We start from the raw sequence: 19,982 nt of genomic DNA, 5'->3' as shown, positions 1-19,982 counted from the left end.
TGAATGTGCGGGACTTCCCAGGGGTGCACAAGAGCTAACCAGCTACAACTATACAGCTTATCAGCATGCAATGTATTGATAAACTTGTTCAGCTAAGATTATCCCGATCTTTTAGGTATTGGCTTGCAAAGTTATGTGAAGTGGGAAACATCTCAATCCCACATGACAGGTCTAGTCCTTCAAGTCCCAGTAATAAAGCCAGTTAGTTTGTCAATCTTCTTTAGTGCTTTTTAATGGAGTCTTATGGACCTGTCATGTTGCCGAGTCTACCAGAAGGTTGGCTTTGTCTTAATTTTTATTTATAAATAATAAATTTGCATTTGTTAATTTTTGTGTCACCCTGCAATCTACCTAACCTCGAACAGTTGAAGCCAGTCCTGTGTCCTTCATAAAGCATAAAAATAACTAGTCACTATAAATAAAACTCTCCTACCTGCTGCAGCCTTTGCTATTTCTCATATCCCTTGCTAATTGAGAAACTATAGAGAATATGCCCCCTGTAAAACACCTCATTGTATAACACCTACATATTTCCAATGACTTTCCTACTCACCCATAAATTATACAGTTCCCTCTGATGATAAAAAAAAATCTGACACACATTGAACCCATTTTCACAAAGCACATTGAGCCACAAATTTTCTGTTAATTAATATTCTTACTTTTGTTGTCTTCATGACATGCTGACTGGATTATACAGAGGATTGTTCACCTGTTATTTAGTTATCAAGATCTGGAAACTTGTCAACAGAAAGTGGCTGTTTGTTTCTACAAATTGTGGAACCAGTCAATAAGCTAATTGCTAGGTTATTTGTAGCAGATATTAGCAGTTAGGTTGTTTTGACTTCATGAGTGCACCAGTTGCCAATGTTTGAGAATTAGTCAATATTGTGAGATTTGTAAACGAACACTTATTTTGTTTGACTCTAGGTAAATAAGCTATATTAATACATTTTTCAATTGTACATTAAATTCAATTTATCTTGTTAGTTTCCTTTATTATTTATCCTCCTCCATGTCTCCCTGAACCATGCACCTTATCTGGTCGAAAGGACAGGATTGACGCTTTAGCACAAGACGCCATTTTGGCAAAGGTGTCAAAACCTACATTTGGAACAGTTGGCCAGAGGCTCATTAATGGGCTGATTGCCACATAAAATGCTTGCTGGCACTCATCAAAGAGGCTGCACAGCATTTTGGTGGCTGACACTTTAATTAATGCCCTCTCCTAACAGCAACCAGCTGTTGGGACGAGACACGGCATTGATTTCAAGTGCTACGAAAGGGATGCTTACCATTTCATATTCACGCAGCTTGTGAAGAGGGCCTCTGAAACACATTGGGAGACTTCCTGGGAAATTTTGTCAGGATTTCACCAACACTCCAGCAGCATTTCATTTGGAAATTTTCTGAGGACTTCACCTAAAAAGAGTCAGTGCTGCGTCACTCTCCCTTTTTGAACACCTTATAGGAGTCATCAAGAGAAAGGAAGTGCTTGGACATGGGCATCTTGCTCGGGGCACCCCCTTGGTCTGCAGGAGAAATAGGAGGTGGATATGGGAACAGGGTACTGAATTAGATGATCAGACGTTATCTTTTTTAAATGGCAGGGCAGGCCCGAAGAGTTGAATAGCCTTTTCCTACTCCTATTTTCTATGTTTCTATGTTGCTATATGAGGCCAGGCAGAACAAGACCAGCTATTGCAAGAGAGAGGGACAGGAGGGCGACGGTGGCATCCTTCCCTCTCCCTTGCTCGATAAGTACAGGACATCCCCCCTCCATCAGGATCTCCAGTGCTGTGTCTGAAACCTGTGCGTCCTCTCAGGTTCTAAGCTATCCTGTAACATGCCACTATCTACCAGCCAACGTGCTCCACACCTTCACTGGAAGTGTGTGTAAGGAGCCCATAGGGTTTGATCGCTACCGCTGTCGGCGGCGGGTGTACAAAATGGCAGCCAGCACGTGCGCTCCGCAAATAGCACCACAATCTTGAGTCCAGCAGCTCATCAGAATATGCAGAGCAGCTGCCTCCCCCCCCCTATCACATGGAGGGTGTGGCCTCAGCAACACCATGAACAGCGTCAACTGTCTCTGCACAAGCACTGGTGCCATTTTTAAAGGGTTGCCAACCCTGCTCAGAGAATGCAGAGTTTCCCCAGTTCCCCCCCACTCCCCCCGCCCCCCACCACTACACTGAAAATAAATGCTGGCCCCGTTCCCACGCCAACTACATTAAATTGCAGAGTTGACCCGCTTCCCCCTCCACAGCTGCACAAAATGCAGAGTTCACCTCTTTCCCCGCGCACCCCCCCCCCCCCCACCGCCACTACCCTAAAATTGCAGAGTTCACCCTGTCTCCTCCCCACCCTACCCCCCGCCCCCCCCCCCACCTCACTACACTTCAAATGCAGAATTCCCCCCTTCCCCACCTTATTGGTGCCAGCTTTCCCTGGACAGGAAAGGGAAAGCACGTGAGTGCCGCCCATCGCACTGAAGATCCGGAACTGACGGTAAGATCGCGGATAATTCAATTTACATGTCTGCAAACAGGAAATTTCAATATTTAAAGCATGGTCCCACCGCAGAGCAGCGGAGGGCCCGTCACAGAGCTCCCTGCTGCCGGGATGATCAGGCCCAGCAATCCCAGCATCGGGCTCCTTGGCGGGCTGCTGTCATTCCGATCTTCTGGCACACCCCACCCCCCCACCACGAAGCCCAACGTCGGGAGCTGAACAAATTTCATCCCATATACTGCTCCAGGAAATTTGTATCTAATCAGCAGTTGACTGCGAAATCTGCAGGTTTCTGCTTTGGCATCTCAAGACAAGTTCAAATTAGAGTAATCAGCAATTACGACAAATTGTGTTCTAAATCCAGACTTCCAAACAGGCGTGTCTTATTAGCACTTGTCTTATTGAGCACCTATTTTCACCCATTGACCAAAGTAATCACTTAGTTCTCTGACAATATAGCCGGGCATTAGGAGTGTGCGAGGGCAGCCTGGTTTCTCCTTTCTCCATGTGGGTAAGCACCACTGCTCTGGTTAAAGCCTCCCTATAACAGCATGGCTGACATTACAAACTTACTATATTTTACTTGTAAACTAGATTTAATCTACTGATCTAAGAAACTGACATTGTCAATTTCGTGGCTCCTTTGCTGATAGGAGCATCACATAACTCACCTCTTCTGTAATATATCCTTTGCAGAACACACTCAGATACTGTCCATTTGGTGAGGATTTGACCTTGGAGCAGTACAGCAGCTGTTGCTTCCTTTGACCAATCTAGATGCATTGTTAAATCTATCTATTGCAAATATATTTAAGAGTGGTAACCTGGTGCAGTTTTATTATCACAGCTGAAAACAGGTTTATCACAAAAAAAGCATTTTCAACCAGAGAGTCTAGTCTAAAACCTCATCGTCATTACAGCACTGAAGGAGGTCAGTCAGCACATTGAGTCCATGCTGGATGGAAAACCTGTGGGTGTACCCAGAACAGTGAGTTCTGACTATGGGTCATTGACCTGAAACGTTAACTCTGTTTTTCTCTCTTTTGAGATGCTGCCAGACCTACTGAGTATTTCCAGCATTTTCAGTTTCAATTTCAGATTTTCAGAATCTGTAGTATTTTGCTTTTGTAATTATTTTGGCCACATATGTTCTGTTCAATTTACACAGTTTTGCATTGGCACTAAACCAGAGTAGTGAAGATTTGCTGTGATGTTAATGATTGAAGCTTATGCTAGGGAGATGTACTACTTTTGCTCCCAGAATGTTTATTTTCCCTCCCTCTCTGTGGGAAAGGAATAACTATCATTTGGGAGGCAGAAACCAGTCACTGGCTTCAATACTGTAAAAAAAAAACTATTTTGAATTTACTCTGTATGTTTATGGCCTTAGATGTTTTCTTTTTGCAGTAAAAAAAAATATAGTGAACCTGTATGGGGTTATGGAGCAATTTTCCAAAAAGAGCCTGAAGATTAAAGGGACATGTTTCAAAGGAGGCTCTTCAAAATTAATCTTGCTTTTAATGTAACCTTGTATACTGACCTTTGTTTTCCCATGTTAGTTATTACAGTTCATTATTAATTTAGGAAACGTGCAATCCTTTTTATTTTCAAGACCATAATAGAAGATCAGTGGAGAAACAAAATTGCGCTGAAATCTTGGTAGAATATTTTAAATAAACAATTTTTCTTTATAAATTCCTTGTCAATGCCAAAGGCCTATTCAAGGTCACCTTGCTGAGAAGCAAAAATCCATTCAATGTTTATCCTTTTATTTGTTACATTATTTATCATTTATCAATTTCAAGATTATTTTTGGTTATTGCTGAAGGTGATTCTTATCAGAGTTGAACTGTATTATTTAATCAGTGGGACATCAGTGAGCGTGCTCTGCACTATGCTGGAATTTTGGAAGCACTGCATTGCAGTACTTTAAAGCAACAGCGTTCTCGATGGTGAGCTGTATCTCACATACTGAATTTCAGGACTCTTCAATAACTACAGTCTTTCCCACTCAGATCATTCTCTCTCCTGGCTTACAGATTTATTATCATTTTGCACCCCATGGCACACAATACAGTTTAGGATTTTTTAGGGGGATTGATTAACTCTACCAGGTATTTAATTGCCAGTTAACCGATTCAGTAGCAGAAAGCTGCAGGTAGGCTTGTATACAATAGCTTCTATAGAGTACTTGCGATTTTCATCATGTATTTGTTCAAGAAGTAATATTTCACAGAAATAACTGCGAGTGTACTGATGTAAAGATTGCATGCTCAGTTTTCAGACTAGGAGCCTGCCTGACAAAAATCACAATTGTACGGACTTGTCCCCAGTCTTGCAGTTTGTAAAAATCCACACAAATTTGTGACATTCGCACCGGAATTTATTGTATATGCGTTAACTCGATGATAGGTGCTGAGGGTTTCATTTTTTCAAAGAAATCTCCCCTCCATGTTGTGCAACATCTTCTGCCAAAGGGCAGGAAGGTGACATCTTCTCAACTTTCATTATAACACTAAGCTGCTATAAGCTGTGTCAGGAAAGCATAGAGTGACATTCCCTCCCTCCCCGCCTCTCAGTAAGGTTTTGTCTGCAGCTTTTGTAGACAAGGTTGAGAAATGACAGGCACAACCCCACAGTGAGCTTCGTGTTGTGGAGTAGAGAGACATTGTGCCACTCGCTGCTGAATTCTGTACAATCAGTTGCATATTCAGTTCTCAGTAAATCAGCTGCGATATATTCCATAACGTTCATTTGTAATGAGCCAACAAATTCATCCAGAGACAAAAGACAACCTGTGTGGAAGAAAGGAGAGCAGCAGCTGGCTTTCCAACTCACCTATGATAAGAATTCCTTGATTACTATATGAGGCAACGTTACGAATTTCTTTGAACAGTAGTGGTTTCACTGGAAGTACCAGAAGGAATCTTTACAAACCATTTGCAGTGTTACCACCAAGGTTCGGGAACCTTGGATAAGGAGGGATATTGTGAGCCTAGTCAAAAAGAAAAAGGAAGCATTCGTAAGGGCTAGAAGGCTGGGAACAGATGAAGCCCTTGAGGAATATAAGGACAGTAAGAAGGAACTTAAGCAAGGAGTCAGGAGGGCTAAAAGGGGTAATGAAAAGTCATTGGCAAACAGGATTAAGGAGAATACCAAGGCTTTTTATACGTATATAAAGAGCAAGAGGATAACCAGGGAAATAATTAGCCCACTCAAGGACAGAGGAGGGAATCTATGTGTGGAGCCAGAGGAAATGGGCAAGGTACTAAATGAATACTTTGCATCAGTATTCACCAAAGAGAAGGACTTAGTGGATGATGAGTCTAGGGAAGGAAGTGTAGATAGTCTCAGTCATGTTGTTATCAAAAAGGAGGAGGTGTTGGGCGTCTTGCAAAGCATTAAGGTAGAAAAGTCCCCAGGGCCTGATGGGATCTACCCCAGAATACTGAGGGAGGCAAGGGAAGAAATTGCTGGGGCCTTGACAGAAATATTTGTATCCTCATTGGCTACAGGTGAGGTCCCAGAGGACTGGAGAATGGCCAATGTTGTTCCTTTGTTAAAGAAGGGTAGCAAGGATAATCCAGGAAATTATAGGCCGGTGAGCCTTACGTCAGTGGCAGGGAAATTATTAGAGAGGATTCTTCGGGACAAGATTTACTCCCATTTGGAAACAAATGAACTTATTAGCGAGAGGCAGCATGGTTTTGTGAAGGGGAGGTCGTGTCTCACTAACTTGACTGAGTTTTTTGAGGAAGTGACAAAGATGATTGATGAAGGACGGGCAGTGGATGTTGTCTATATGGACTTCAGTAAAGCCTTTGACAAGGTCCCTCATGGCAGACTGGTACAAAAGCTGGAGTCACATGGGATCAGAGGTGAGCTGGCAAGATGGATACAGAACTGGCTCGGTCATAGAAGACAGAGGGTAGCAGTGGAAGGGTGCTTTTCTGAATGGAGGGCTGTGACTAGTGGTGTTCCGCAGGGATCAGTGCTGGGACCTTTGCTGTTTGTAGTATATATAAATGATTTGGAGGAAAATGTAGCTGGTCTGATTAGTAAATTTGTGGACGACACAAAGGTTGGTGGAGTTGCGGATTGTGATGAGGATTGTCAGAGGATACAGCAGGGTATAGATCGGTTGGAGACTTGGGCGGAGAAATGGCAGATGGAGTTTAATCCGGACAAATGTGAGGTAATGCATTTTGGAAGATCTAATATAGGTGGGAAGTATACAGTAAATGGCAGAACCCTTAGGAGTATTGACAGGCAGAGAGATCTGGGCTTACAGGTCCATAGGTCACTGAAAGTGGCAACGCAGGTGGATAAGGTAGTCAAGAAGGCATACGGCATGCTTGCCTTCATCGGTCGGGGCATAGAGTATAAAAATTGGCAAATCATGCTGCAGCTGTACAGAACCTTAGTTAGGCCACACTTAGAATATTGCATGCAATTCTGGTCGCCACACTACCAGAAGGACGTGGAGGCTTTGGAGAGGGTACAGAAGAGGTTTACCAGGATGTTGCCTGGTCTGGAAAGCATTAGCTATGAGGAGAGGTTGGAAAAACTCGGATTGTTTTCACTGGAACGACGGAGGTGGAGGGGCGACATGATAGAGGTTTACAAAGTTATGAGCGGCATGGACAGAGTGGATAGTCAGAAGCCTTTTCCCAGGGTGGAAGAGTCAGTTACTAGGGGACATAGGTTTAAGGTGCGAGGGGCAAAGTTTAGAGGGGATGTGCGAGGCAAGTTCTTTACACAGAGGGTGGTGAGTGCCTGGAACCTGCTGCCTGGGGAGGTGGTGGAAGCAGGTACGATCGCGACGTTTAAGAGGCATCTTGACAAATACATGAATAGGATGGGAATAGAGGGATACAGTCCCCAGAAGTGCAGAAGTTTTTAGTTTAGAAAGGCATCAAGATCGGCGCAGGCTCGGAGGGCCGAATGGTCTGTTCCTGTGTTGTACTGTTATTTGTTCTTTTGGTGTTCTTTATATAGTGACTGGAGTAATTCATGTTCTCCATGAGATCTGCGGAGGGAAGTGGACTCTTGGAAGGCATCCATAAGTGCACAGATCATGACAAAATACTGGAAGCAAAATTAACTAATGCCTTAATAATGATGAGATGAGATAAAGGTCTGGCTATTGAGGTCAACAGTGAAAGAACAGCACTCTCCATTCATTACACTTATCGCTACTCACATACATTGGGCTCGATTTTTAGATGTGGGTCAGGAATCCGACGCCCAGACAATTTCTGGGACCCGATGCCACGCTGCCACTGTATTGCTCACGCAATGCTATCTTTAAATTTAAATGCCCTAATTGGGCTGGAAGTGGAAACTGCCTGCAGAGTGCGAGCAGCAAAGGCAGATGGCAGCCATGATGTGGGCCTGCCGCTGCCGTGCAGAAGAGAACAGGCAGTGGCTCAGAGGGCCAGCAGCCTCAACGAACACTAAAGTGGCCAAATGGAAGGTAAAGTGCATGCTCCAGCACAATATATCCCAACTCCTGAAATTTTTCATCACCAATAAAATAAACTTTACCCTCTGCCCACTTTGAACCCAAAAGCTGTGCACTCATGAGCACCAGACTGCTTGGTAGTCTCGCCTTTGAAAAGTGCCTCTCTCCCTTCCACGGCCCATTAACAAGCTCCTCAAGGAGCTTAATGAGACATTAATTGGAGGCGGGTGAGTTCCCCATACCCCACCCCCACCTTTGAAAATTGCCTAGCGTTCCAGAGGTGGCAGGATCTAGTGCGGCCCTCCGGGAATGAAATTTTCACATTGCACCTTCACTCCTTCCTGACCCCATCAGCAGTGCTGGAAAGGCTCTTACCTTCTCCCTCAACCTGTTCTCACCGCACGGCAGCCGCCAAGTTTCCCGAGGCCTGGGAAACCCAGCTACCCTTGTGAAAACCTGCAAAGTAGGTTAAATCAGAGGCTGACAGCTTCATTAAAAATATTCAGTATAGGTTGGCTGTCCACCCTTGTCCTGTCTCCATTAAATCCAGAAGTGGGTGGGTTTGGAGGCTGCTTCCCAACATGTTTGGAATGTTGCCTGATTTAACCCCCCCATCTATACCTAACAAATATACTCACCCATGTCAGTATTCCCATCACTCACACAGAGGTCTGAATTTTACCAGCCCCTCAACGTCGGGGGATGTGGCAGGGGGGGGGCCTGTACAATTCTGCAAGGAGAGGCCCGCCTCGCCCCCAGACGTTGAGAAGGCCCCGCCACATCTTACCGGTGGTGGGAGGACCTCGGTGCGGGCATCGCCCCTGCTGCTCCGCGGCGGGGCCTTATTTTAAATAGTCAAATCAATGGAAATAAATTTATAACCACTTACCTGGTCCCAGCGGCCATCCCACACCAATTTTACAGCCGCCAAACACGCCTATGGAACTCCATGTGGAGTTCCGAGACGAGACACTGGTTGGGGGGTGGGGGAGGAGTGTGGGAAAAACACTCCTTATTGGCTGTGGGGATGATGGGAAGGGGTTGAAGGGCAAAGGTGACCAAGTTCAGGGTAAAAGGTCGGGTTAGAAATAAAGTATTTTTTTTTGATGGGAAAGGCCCAAAAATAAAGTTTGTAGTCATTGGGGGGGGGGGGGGAGGTGGTCGAGGGGCTTTCATCGTTTATTGAACATTGGAGACTCAATGGCAAATTAATGTTTCTTTAAAAATGTAAATGCTCCTGAAAGCTTGAAGCCCTTTACAAATGGCGGTGACACTGGATGCCACTGCCAGGGATTGAGTGGCTGCCCCCTCTATGTCATCGAGGGCGTCCGATCCGCCCCATCCATTTCAATGAGCCCTTGCGCAAAATATCGCAGGAGCTCAGCGGCGGCACTTTTGACTTTTGTGTTGTAACGGCGCCAAGTTCAATGCGCGTCACCGTGATGTGTGGTGTGCTAATAAAATTCATCCTGGAGTCTAAACCATTAAGTGTCATTGTAAGTTAGAACTTTTAATTCAATGTAAAATCAAATACAGAAAGTGAAATAAAGAGGGAAAGAAAGTTGGGGTAAGAGGTAAAAAAGACAGAAATATACAATTAAAAATTTTCTTTTTAAACTCTCCAGCAATAATATAAATCTGAAGGAATGAAAGCCAAACTTATAAAAGTTAATTTTCAGTACCGGAGAGGTTGTTTGGCAGTAATTAACTTATCATGCCGTTAAAAGTTCACTTACACTTGAATGAACAAGCCCTAACTATTTCTGGCATGTTTAGTGGGTATTTAGTGGTTAAGTACAGAAACTTCACGCCCTTACTTATTTCAATGTTGAGTCTCTTTGCAAGGTGCCAGTCTAGCAAAGCTTGTTGAGGAGAAAGGCAACTCAGACAACAACTTCCTGATTTCCACGTTTAACTGCGCATGTGTGAATGCCAGAAATTGCTGTCTGATTAACTTCATGATAATGGTGAGCTCTGATAGTCTCAGTGCTATTATTACCACAAAATCCTGGCCATTAACATATCCAAACTTTTAAAGTGATTTCCAGTAACCCAGTTTGCATCAGCCAAATGTGTCAATGAAACTAGACATTTCTTTAGATACAAATCTAGTGGATACAGTTTCCTAAAGTAGATAGGAACAACAACAAATTATATTTATATAGTGCCTTTAACGAAATAAAACACCCCAAGGTGCGTTACAGGAGCATTATAAAATAATGTATGGCACCAAGCCATAAAAGGAAATATTTGGTCAGATGATCAAAAGCTTGGTCAAAGAGATAGGTTTTAAGGAGTGGCTTAAAGGAGGAAAGTGAAGCGAAGAGACAGAGAGGTGTAAGGAGGATATTTTAGAGCTTGGGGCCTAGACAATTGAAGGCGTGGCCACCAATGGTGGGACAATTAAAATCAGGGATGCACAAGTGGTCAGAATTAGAGGAGCGCAGATATCTTGGAGGGTTTTGGGGCTGGAGGAGATTACAAAGACAGTGAGGGGTGAGGCCATGGAGGGATTTGCAAACAAAGATGAGAATTTTAAAATCAAGACGTTGCTTGATCGGGCGCCAATGTAGGTCAGCGAGCACAGGAGGTAGTATAGGAGCAATGTAGAGGACAGTGCATAATGTCTGGAATTTTGATGTTTGCTTTGCTGATGTTGAAAATTCATTGCAAACTTTGGAATGAAGGGAACAAGAGAGCTTGCAGTTATGTAATGCCTTTCATGTCGTTAAGACTCTTCAAATTGTTTCACAATCAATGAAATACTTTTGAAGTGTAGTCCATGTTGTAATGTATGCAAATGTGGTAGTCATATTTTCACTTAGTAAGATTCCACAAACAGCAATGAGATAAATGACCAGATAATACTTTTAGTGATATTGGTTGAAATATAAATGTTGGTCAGGACAATGGAAGAACTCTCTGCTTTGCAAATAATTCTCTGGAATTTTTTTACGTTCACCAAGGGAAACAGGCTTGATTCAGCATCTGATCTGAAGGACAGCACATCTGACAGTGCTGCACTGAAATGCCAGCCTATATTTTATGCATATGACTCTGCAGCAGGGCTTGAACCCATGACTTTGCGACTCAGGCAGGTTAGTTCTACAACTGAGATGAGGCTGACACTTTAGTAACTCTAATAACTAGTACTGTCTTCAAATCACAGCATAGAAAAATCAGAATTTTGATGCCCTGTTTACATTATGGAATTGTATAAGCGGAGTGCTTCAGTGTGGGATCGAAATCACAAATGTGGTAGACTTAGATAAAGCACTGGGTGATCAGCTCATACCGCATCCATCTGAAAATAGCTGCTTTTTTATATCTTTAGGATGAACTGGTGAAAGTTATCAGTTTTTGCAGGGATTGCTACTCAATAAAGCCATAAAGCACAAAAAGGCCATGGCCAGAGTTTTATAAATAGAGTTTTATAAATAGAGCCATTTGCCTGGAAAATCATGGTACCCAAATCTGCCAATGTTGGTGCAGCAGAGTGGAACCCCTGCCTGTCCTTGCCCAAGGCTTTTTCTGGAGATAGGCTTCTTTGCATAGCCAGAACCTGCAAAGATGCATCTGCATCAAACACTCCGACCTGAGTAGATTTGCCCTTCTAAGGTCGAAGAGAGTCCTCTGGAGGCCCAAATCAAAGCATGCTGTTTTTAATTCTCCCTTTCTTTAAATTTACATTTCTGTAATTGATCCCCTCCAGGATCAATTAACATATTCTCATAAAAAATGTCCTTGAAACACAATGGCCAAGAATTCCCAACAATTTGCACTCGTTTTCAGAAGTGTTTTTTTTGGCTCAAATTTCTCATTTGCATATCGCCGAATGTAAATTCTTCCATTAACCAGTGCAACTGGGCAGAATTCTAGAATATTTTTTTAATTCCTTGATTTATTTAAGAGTGGTAACGTTGTGCAGTTTTAGTAATATCGCTGAAAATGTATTTATCACAAAAAGAATAAGCATTTTTATTCAGAGTGTCTAACCCACTACCTGTGAGTAACCTGATTCGAAATAACTGAAAATGACTTTTAAAAATCTGTACAGCACCATTTACTAGTACATACGAACATACAAATTAGGAGCAGGAATAGGCCACTCGGCCCCTCGAGTCTACTTCGCCATTTGATAAGTTCATAGCTGAACTGATTACTCCACATTCCCACCTACCCCCGATAACATTTCACCCCCTTGTTACATAATGTACAGTTGTCAGTTTCTTAGTAAATTAGAGAAAAAATATTCAAAAGCTTTTAAAACCTTCCTATTAGTTTCATTGCACCTAAAAAAAAAACTTCATTTGAAGAGCCTCCTTGAACTGCAGGTGCAGTTGGTGGAATTTCGCCAGTGTGATTAATTCAATCAGGGGTGTAGGCAGTTTTGTGGGTGGGGCCATCTTCTTGTGCAATTTTTATTAAACCGGTGCAACAGATCCCAGAAACTTGATATGCATTGGATGTAATTAGCGTTTTAAACTCCTCAATCCTTTGAGCTAGTTTAGCTGATTTTGGACAATTTGCACTGAAAAATCAGTGCAACCTAGCAGAAACTCCTAGCCACGTCTGCAATATCCATGGAAAGAAGACTACGTCTGTTTAACTGCTGTCCTTGGCTATCACCTTCATTTTAACATGGTTAACTGACACTGCCAGTGATAATGTTTCTGAACAATTAAACCTCCAACCTGCTCCTTGAGTGATGCACGAGGTATAAACATTGTTTTACAATAACTGCCATAACCCATAGGTGTGAGTACCAACTTTCCACTGTTGAATTTAAGACAATATTGAGCATCACTCTGAAGTGAGAGTCAATAAAGTTTCAGACCAAAAGAAAATATTCGGAGCAGAAGGTTCTACTTGAAATCGCTTAACCAGAGGTATACAAATAGGCGGGTTTATAATGAACAAATGCATGTGTTTGTGTAAAATTTCTTCATCCGCTGGTCCATCAGAAAGTGTTAACCCATTAAAAGTGAAGAGATTAAGCCCTTTGTTACAATAGCAGAATTTCAAACAAACCTGTCAACCCATTTGTCGCTAATGTCGCATCCATTTTAGTCATAACTCACTTCAGAGTCTCTTCCTTGGTACTGACAGCCTGGCATATCCAGGAGGGATACATTGGCATTAAATTTACTGATCAACGTTAATTCAGCAGGCTTGCTGTCTTCCAAACCCCTCCACCACCATCTCAAGGGCAATTAGGGATGGACAATAAATGCTGGGCTAGACAGCAATGCCCACATCCCACGAATGAAAAAAAATAGTATCCTAATACCATCAATAAACTCTGGTGAAACTGAGAAATTGGGTGCGGGTTATTAAGGTGAAGTGGATATGAGTCCATATCTACTCTTTCACCCCAAGTTGCCAGTACACATGCAGTAGCTATATATGCATCATGTATACGGCTACTGATATTCAGTCAGTACAGTATATCACTTGTAAACTGGTCATACCTGTGAATCCCTTAAAATACTGCTTCTCTCAGGAGAAAAATCTGTCACTAAAATACACAGATAACATGCTTTTCTGGAATGTATTGTACACTTTGACTTGTCAATGTTTTTTTTAAAAAAGCTCTATTTTCACTTACTATTATGAAACAAAAGACATCATAAGCATCTGCCAAGTATGCTAAGTATAATAGACCTGCGATGGGAATGGGAGCTTTTGAGGCAATCCCCAAGTTTAAAAATGTAAAACAAATCAGACAGCACATCTATTTGAAATATTAACAGGATCATTGGTCAGAGTTAGAATTCTCCTGAAACTGAAGCTGGCCTAGAGTTGGGATGCACTAGAGATGAGCTGACTTTCCTGGAGGGTTATTAGATGTTGCCAGGTAACAGCATGTATCTGTAGAGCTCATATTTTGGACTCCTGGTTCTGTGCTAATGTAAGAAAGACTGAGCAATGAATGGACTGCAGTCACAAGTGGCTTCAACATGTTTCTGTCCGGGCTGCTGGAGATCAGGTGGTATCAAAATGATAGCTCTCAAAATATAATTCCCCAGATATAGTTGATGGAAACACTGCAAATAATCTTGATGAAAATATTAATAAATATTGCACTGCTGTAGTGAACAATTAGGCTCAACCTATGCATTAGATTTTTAATACAACCGTAAAAGACAATAACTTGTGAACAGATGTATGTGAACTGAATGATAAGTACCTGAGACAGAAAGTAGGTACCAAGAGAATTAAGTTCTATCATAGAGTGATGTTGCTATGTAGGATATGGGAGCTTTAACTTTCATAGACAAGACTTTTCAGTTGTGTATTTGCTGCTCCACAGTTTAGCCAGTAGGAGGTGTAGCACACACTGACTGCATCCTGAGCAGTTAGATGCTCGCCAGTGATCAGAAAGATATGGAACACACATTACTGCTGCCCAGGTGACTGATTCTACAACCGTTTTATTATATTGTGTAACTTCTGTTTTCAGCCAACATAGAACAAAAGTGCATTCAGCTATCAGAGCAATTATTTAATGTATAAAAAAATTATCAACTCACATTTTATGTTGGCCGAAAACAGAAGAGGATGAAGAAAAGAATCACGAGAATGATTCCAGGGATTGGGAACTTCAGTTATGAAGATAGATTGGAGAAGTGCTTTTCTTGGAGAAGAGAAGGCCGAAGGAGATTTGATAGAGGTGTTCAAAATCATGAAGCTTCTGGACAGAGTAGATGTGGAGAAACTGTTCCCACTTGTGAAAGAATAGAGAATAAGAGGGCACAGATTTGAAGTAATTGTTAAAAGAAGCAAAAGTGACATGAGGAAAAACTTTTTCACGCAGCAAGTGGTTAAGGTCTGGAATGCACTGCCTGAGATTGTGCTGGAGGCAGGTTCAATGGACGCATTCAAAAGGGAATTAGACTGTTATATGAAAAGGAATGATGTGTAGGGTTACGGGGAGAAGGCAAGGGAGTAGGTGAATTGATCATTTGGAGGGCTGCAGCAGACATGATGGGCCAAATGGCCTCCTTCTGCACAGTAACAATTCTCTGATTCTGTGATTTGTGACATTTTTATCTAATAACAAAAAGAAAGTTTGGTGCAGATTGCTTTTTAAAAAAGTGCTAAATCTTTGCAGGGATATTTAGATATAGAATATATTTGTATGTTGTTAATGGTAATAATCAAAATCACAAAACTCCCAGTAAGGGCAGTTTTTGAAAGGCAAGATCTGCTTCATTTTGAGTCCAAGCATTTTATTACATTAAAGTATCATTTTGACTGAACAATAGGGGATTGTCTGTTTTCCAACCTGTACTTTGGTTTGCAGTGTGGCTCCAAAAATTGCATCAAACTATATTTCTCATTTGTGTGAACAATCATTTGTAATTCAGTTTTAACTATTGTTTACATTTCTTGCACGAAATATACATGTAGGTCTCTGATAAAAAATGTGTTTACATAGATTTAATTTCTTGTTAAATTTGTGGCATGAAAGCAGTTTTCTGTTTTCATTTCTTTCTTCTTTGTGTTTCAATATACACACAGAATTATTACCAAATGTCAGGCAAGAAAAACAGAAACAGTTTTTATAAATACATTAGAAAATTGGCTATATAAAAGAATTAATACAGTTCCAGGCAGGCGGTTGGTGGGAAGCGGTGGTAAATTGGTTGGCTTAGAGGTAAGTTCATCAAGGGGCACTTGCTTAGTAATAACCTGCTCAGTGACGCTCAGTTTGTGTTCCACCAGGGCCACTCAGCCCCTGACCTCATTACAGCCTTGGTTCAAACATGGACAAAAGAGCTGAACTCAAGAGGTGAGGTGAGAGTGACTGCCCTTGACATCAAGGCAGCATTTGACCGAGTATGGCATCAAGGAGCCCTAGCAAAACTGAAGTCAATGGGAATCGGGGAAAACTCTCCGCTGGTTGGAGTCATACCAAGTGCAAAGGAAGATGGTTGTGGTTGTTGGAGGTCAATCATCTGAGCTCCAGGACATCACTGCGGGAGTTCCTCAAGGTAGTGTCCTAGGCCCAACCATCTTCAGCTGCCTCATCAATGACCTTCCTTCAATCATGAGGTCAGAAGTGGGGATGTTTGCTGATGATAGCACAATGTTCAGCACCATTCATGACTCCTCAGATACTGAAGCAGTCCGTGTAGAAATGCAGCAAGACCTGGACAAGATCCAGGCTTGGGCTGATAAGTGGCAAGTAACATTTGCGCCACACAAGTGCCAGGCAATGACCATCTCCAACAAGAGAGAATCTAGCCATCTCCCCTTGACATTCGATGGCATTACCATCGCTGAATCCCCCAATATCAACATCCTAGGGGCGACCATTGACCAGAAACTGAACTGGAGTAGCCATATAAATACCGTGGCTACAAGAGCAGGTCAGAGGCTAGGAATCCTATGGCGAGTAACTCACCTCCTGACTCCCCAAAGCCTGTCCACCACCTACAAGGCACAAGTCAGGAGTGTGATGGAATACTCTCCATTTGCCTGGATGGGTGCAGCTCCAACAACACTGAAGAAGCTCAACACCATCCAGGACAAAGCAGCCTGCTTGATTGGCAGCCCATCCACAAACATTCACTCCCTCTACCACCGACGCACAGTGACAGCAGTGTGTACCATCTACATGATGCACTGCAGCAACGCACCAAGGCTCCTTAGACAACACCTTCCAAACCCGGGACCTCTACCAACTAGAAGGACAAGGGCAGCAAATGCATGGGAACACCACCACCTGCAAGTTCCCCTCTACGTCACACACCATCCTGACTTGGAACTATATCGCTGTTCCTTCACTGTCGCTGGGTCAAAATCCTGGAACTCCCTTCCTAACAGCACTGTGGGTGTACCTACCCCACATGGACTGCAGTGGTTCAAGAAGGCAGCTCACCACCACCTTCTCAAGCAATTAGGGATGGGCAATAAATGCTGGCCTGGCCAGCGATGCCCACATCCCATGAATGAATAAAAAAAAGTGGCATGATCCACTGCCAGGGCCATCCCTTGGATGTCTCCCAACCAGGAATAGGGCCAGAGTCCATGGCATGGGAACACTCATTCTATTCCTGACCCCACAATCAAAGTGAAAAGAAAATCACTAATTTACCACTTTGGGCATTTTTTGATTCTCTTCCTCGTTAGGTTGGCCTACGTTAAACTCCTAGCATCTAGTTGCTCAGGCCGCCGAGTTAAAATTGCGGTCATCTCCCAATTGCATCACTGGTACATGCATTTTTCAAAACGGGACCCTGCCAGCTTTGTACAAGTGTCCTTACCGCCTGTTCAGTCCAGCAGGTTAAACTTGCAAGAAGTCAATGCCAGTGAGTCCTTCGTGGGCAAATAACCTTGGCAATGTTAACTGCCACTGAGCAGGTAAGATTAAAATTACAACCAAAGGATCAGAAAGGTTACAGTGCACAATATATTGTATGAGTCGATGGGGTGGGGAGGGGTGTGGGGGGAGAGACTATCACATTGGCACAGTTATTTACAGCTCTCTATGAATTGCTCCATAATAAAAGGAAAGTCTTGCATTTTATACAGCACCTTTCATGACCACTGGACATCCCAAAGCATTTTACAACCAATGAAGTACTTTTGAAGTGTAGGCACTGTTGTAATGTAGGAAACACATCAGCCAAACTGCGCACAGCAAGATCCCACAAACAGCAATGTGATAATGACCAGATAATCTATTTTTGTATTGTTGATTGAGGGATAACTATTGGCCAGGACACCATGGAGTTATGGAACCATGGACTGGTTCAAGTCTATATACTGTGGAGATGTCTGAGTGGAAACTATCTTCTACCTCACAAAGAGAGAAGTGAGTGCTATTTGTCTCAAAAGTCATGCTCACACCCCTCACAAGAAACAATTCCAGAGCAGTACTTAAGGTAGGAATAGTCTATTTCCAGGACCCAACAGCCCCACACAAGCGGCCAGATTTTGTTTGCATCCTGATGGCAGGTTTTGGGGCGGGGGTGAGGGGGGTGGAAAATCGGGGCAGAATCGCCCGCCATGGAACCCAACGACTGGGGATGGGATAGGCTGACGACGACCTTCCCACCCAGAGACCAAATAAGGACCTCTTCTTTCCGTTGCTGGGGTCTTACCAGCAGCAGGTGGGGTGTGGTGGGGGCGGGGGTGCCTCGGGGTGTGGGGGGGCGGTGCATCCACCATGCAGAGAGGTTGCCTTGGAAAATGAGGCACACTCTCTGCGGGCTTGGCGGGGGTGGGGGGGGGGTCCCTCGTTCATGGGCAATTTGTGGCCAATGGAGGACTCCCACTGAGAACAACTGTACCTCCCGGTTCCCCCCCGCCCCACCTGACTTATCGGCCCAGTGCCAGAAGCCCTGACTCCTGCACAAATCCAGCCTGAGGGGAAGATAATTTTCCACAGCAGCCACAAAGTACATGGAGTTTTCGTTGTACTGACTTTGATATCCTTTCTTGCTGGCAATTTAGGTTGAAGATCTGAAACTTTTAGAACAAATAATAAAGCAAACTTTTGTGGTATATGATGGTCATGATGTTGCAACCTGAAGTTTGAATAACCTCCAAGACTTGAAAGTTAAGAATAAATGTGACTCGAACTGCGTGCAACTTGATTCTATCAAAGGTAAATTCCTGATTCTGTAGAAGGTAAATCTAGTGTCCATTTATCATTGAGTTTGGGAGGCCAGTCCAACTTCTAATTTAGTGTCAACTGGGTTATTTAGTCATACTCTCAATTCTGAACTAGAAATTCTGGTTCAACTCTCATTCCCAAGATTTGAATAATAATCTAGGGCCGGCAGCTTTTGGTCCCAGCAGCGCCACTGGGAGCGGTGGCCACTGCTGGGACAGCAGCCCAGCATGAAGGGGGGATGCCTGGGAGCCGGGACGGGAGTTAAGTTTTGGTTGTCTTGCCAGGTGTAATCGGTTGGGCCCCGGCAAGGCAAGGGTGGTCAATTGGGGGGAAGGGGGGCATGTTGGCGTCTTGGGCGTGGTTGGGTAGTGGGGGCGGCCCTCCATTGGGCACTGGGTGCCCAACCATGAGGGCCATCCCTGGATGCTCGGAAGCTGCCTGGTTTAGCCAGGCGGCTTTTTCGGTCCTTAGCCCCCCAACCAGCCTCACGTAAAATCAGCGTGGAGGCAGGCGAAGGCCCTTAAATGGCTATTAAGTGGCCACTTAAGGGTTTTGATTGGTCTGGGGCGGGCGGCCCGTTTTTCGCCCCCTGCTACCCTGCATAAAGTGGCTGCGGAGGCAGGAGAGGGTTGGGACAGCCTCCCAGAGCCTCCCACTCCATTTTACACCACCCCCTCACCACCATCCCGCTCTTCAGGGTGGCATATAATTCTGGCCAATGTACTAGTTGTGAGGAACTTTGGTATGTAATGACATGATATAAGTTTTCTCTTTCTCTAAGTATCTTTGAAATGGAAACTAAGCACGCTTTTTTAAAGCTGGGCTACACGACTTTGTTGAAAGTGTTTTTTCTAAGTGTGTGAATGCCTTTATTAAAATAACTTAATCATTCTTGACAGTTCTGCATTTTTACAATGATAAGAAAATGACTTTCCATAAAACAACTTAGCAAAGTGAAACTCAGAGTTAAAAGAAAACGATAAATAAAATAGTGCTAGATTCCTTTGGATACAGCCCCTTCCTGAGAATTTTTTTTGAAACACTTTTACCTAAAATATTAACCTGCTGTGCTTTTTTCAGATGCTGCTTGATTTGTTCCGTATTTCCAGGGTTCCCTGTTTTTGTTTCACATTTTGCTGGGCAATTCTTTTTCTTTATATCCCACATGAAATTATTATTTCTGAAGAAAACAAAGACAGTTTTAAATGGGAGCAAGAAAGAACCAGCTTCCCTTGGGTTCCTGTTAAGGTCGGAAGTCCTTATGATTCTGCAAAGAACCAAAGGCGAGTCTGGAAGACACAAACGAATTAAACTAAATGGAGCATGAGGAAAAAGAAAAGAACAGGAACCATGATAGAAATTAGGAAAAAGAGAATG

The 19,982-nt window shown here is 43.3% G+C and overlaps 1 protein-coding gene across 6 annotated transcripts in view; it reads left to right on the top strand.

Annotated features, from left to right (window-relative positions):
• LOC137383840 (synaptotagmin-B) overlaps positions 1-19,982 on the top strand; it is a 691,314-nt gene that overhangs the window by 190,077 nt on the left and 481,255 nt on the right. For 2 of the 6 annotated variants that reach the window (XM_068057129.1, XM_068057127.1), the window contains exon 2: positions 18,443-18,596. The exons of the other annotated variants lie outside the window; for them this stretch is intronic. The gene's annotated coding sequence lies outside the window, so the exon portion shown is untranslated. The remainder of the gene's footprint in view (positions 1-18,442; positions 18,597-19,982) is intronic. 6 annotated transcript variants of the gene reach the window in all.

This window comes from Heterodontus francisci, chromosome 25 (assembly GCF_036365525.1).
Source record: "Heterodontus francisci isolate sHetFra1 chromosome 25, sHetFra1.hap1, whole genome shotgun sequence".
Lineage (NCBI taxonomy): Eukaryota > Metazoa > Chordata > Chondrichthyes > Heterodontiformes > Heterodontidae > Heterodontus > Heterodontus francisci.
The sequence above is the reverse complement of the archived record's forward strand: the minus strand, read 5'-3'. Positions and strand labels throughout refer to the sequence as shown.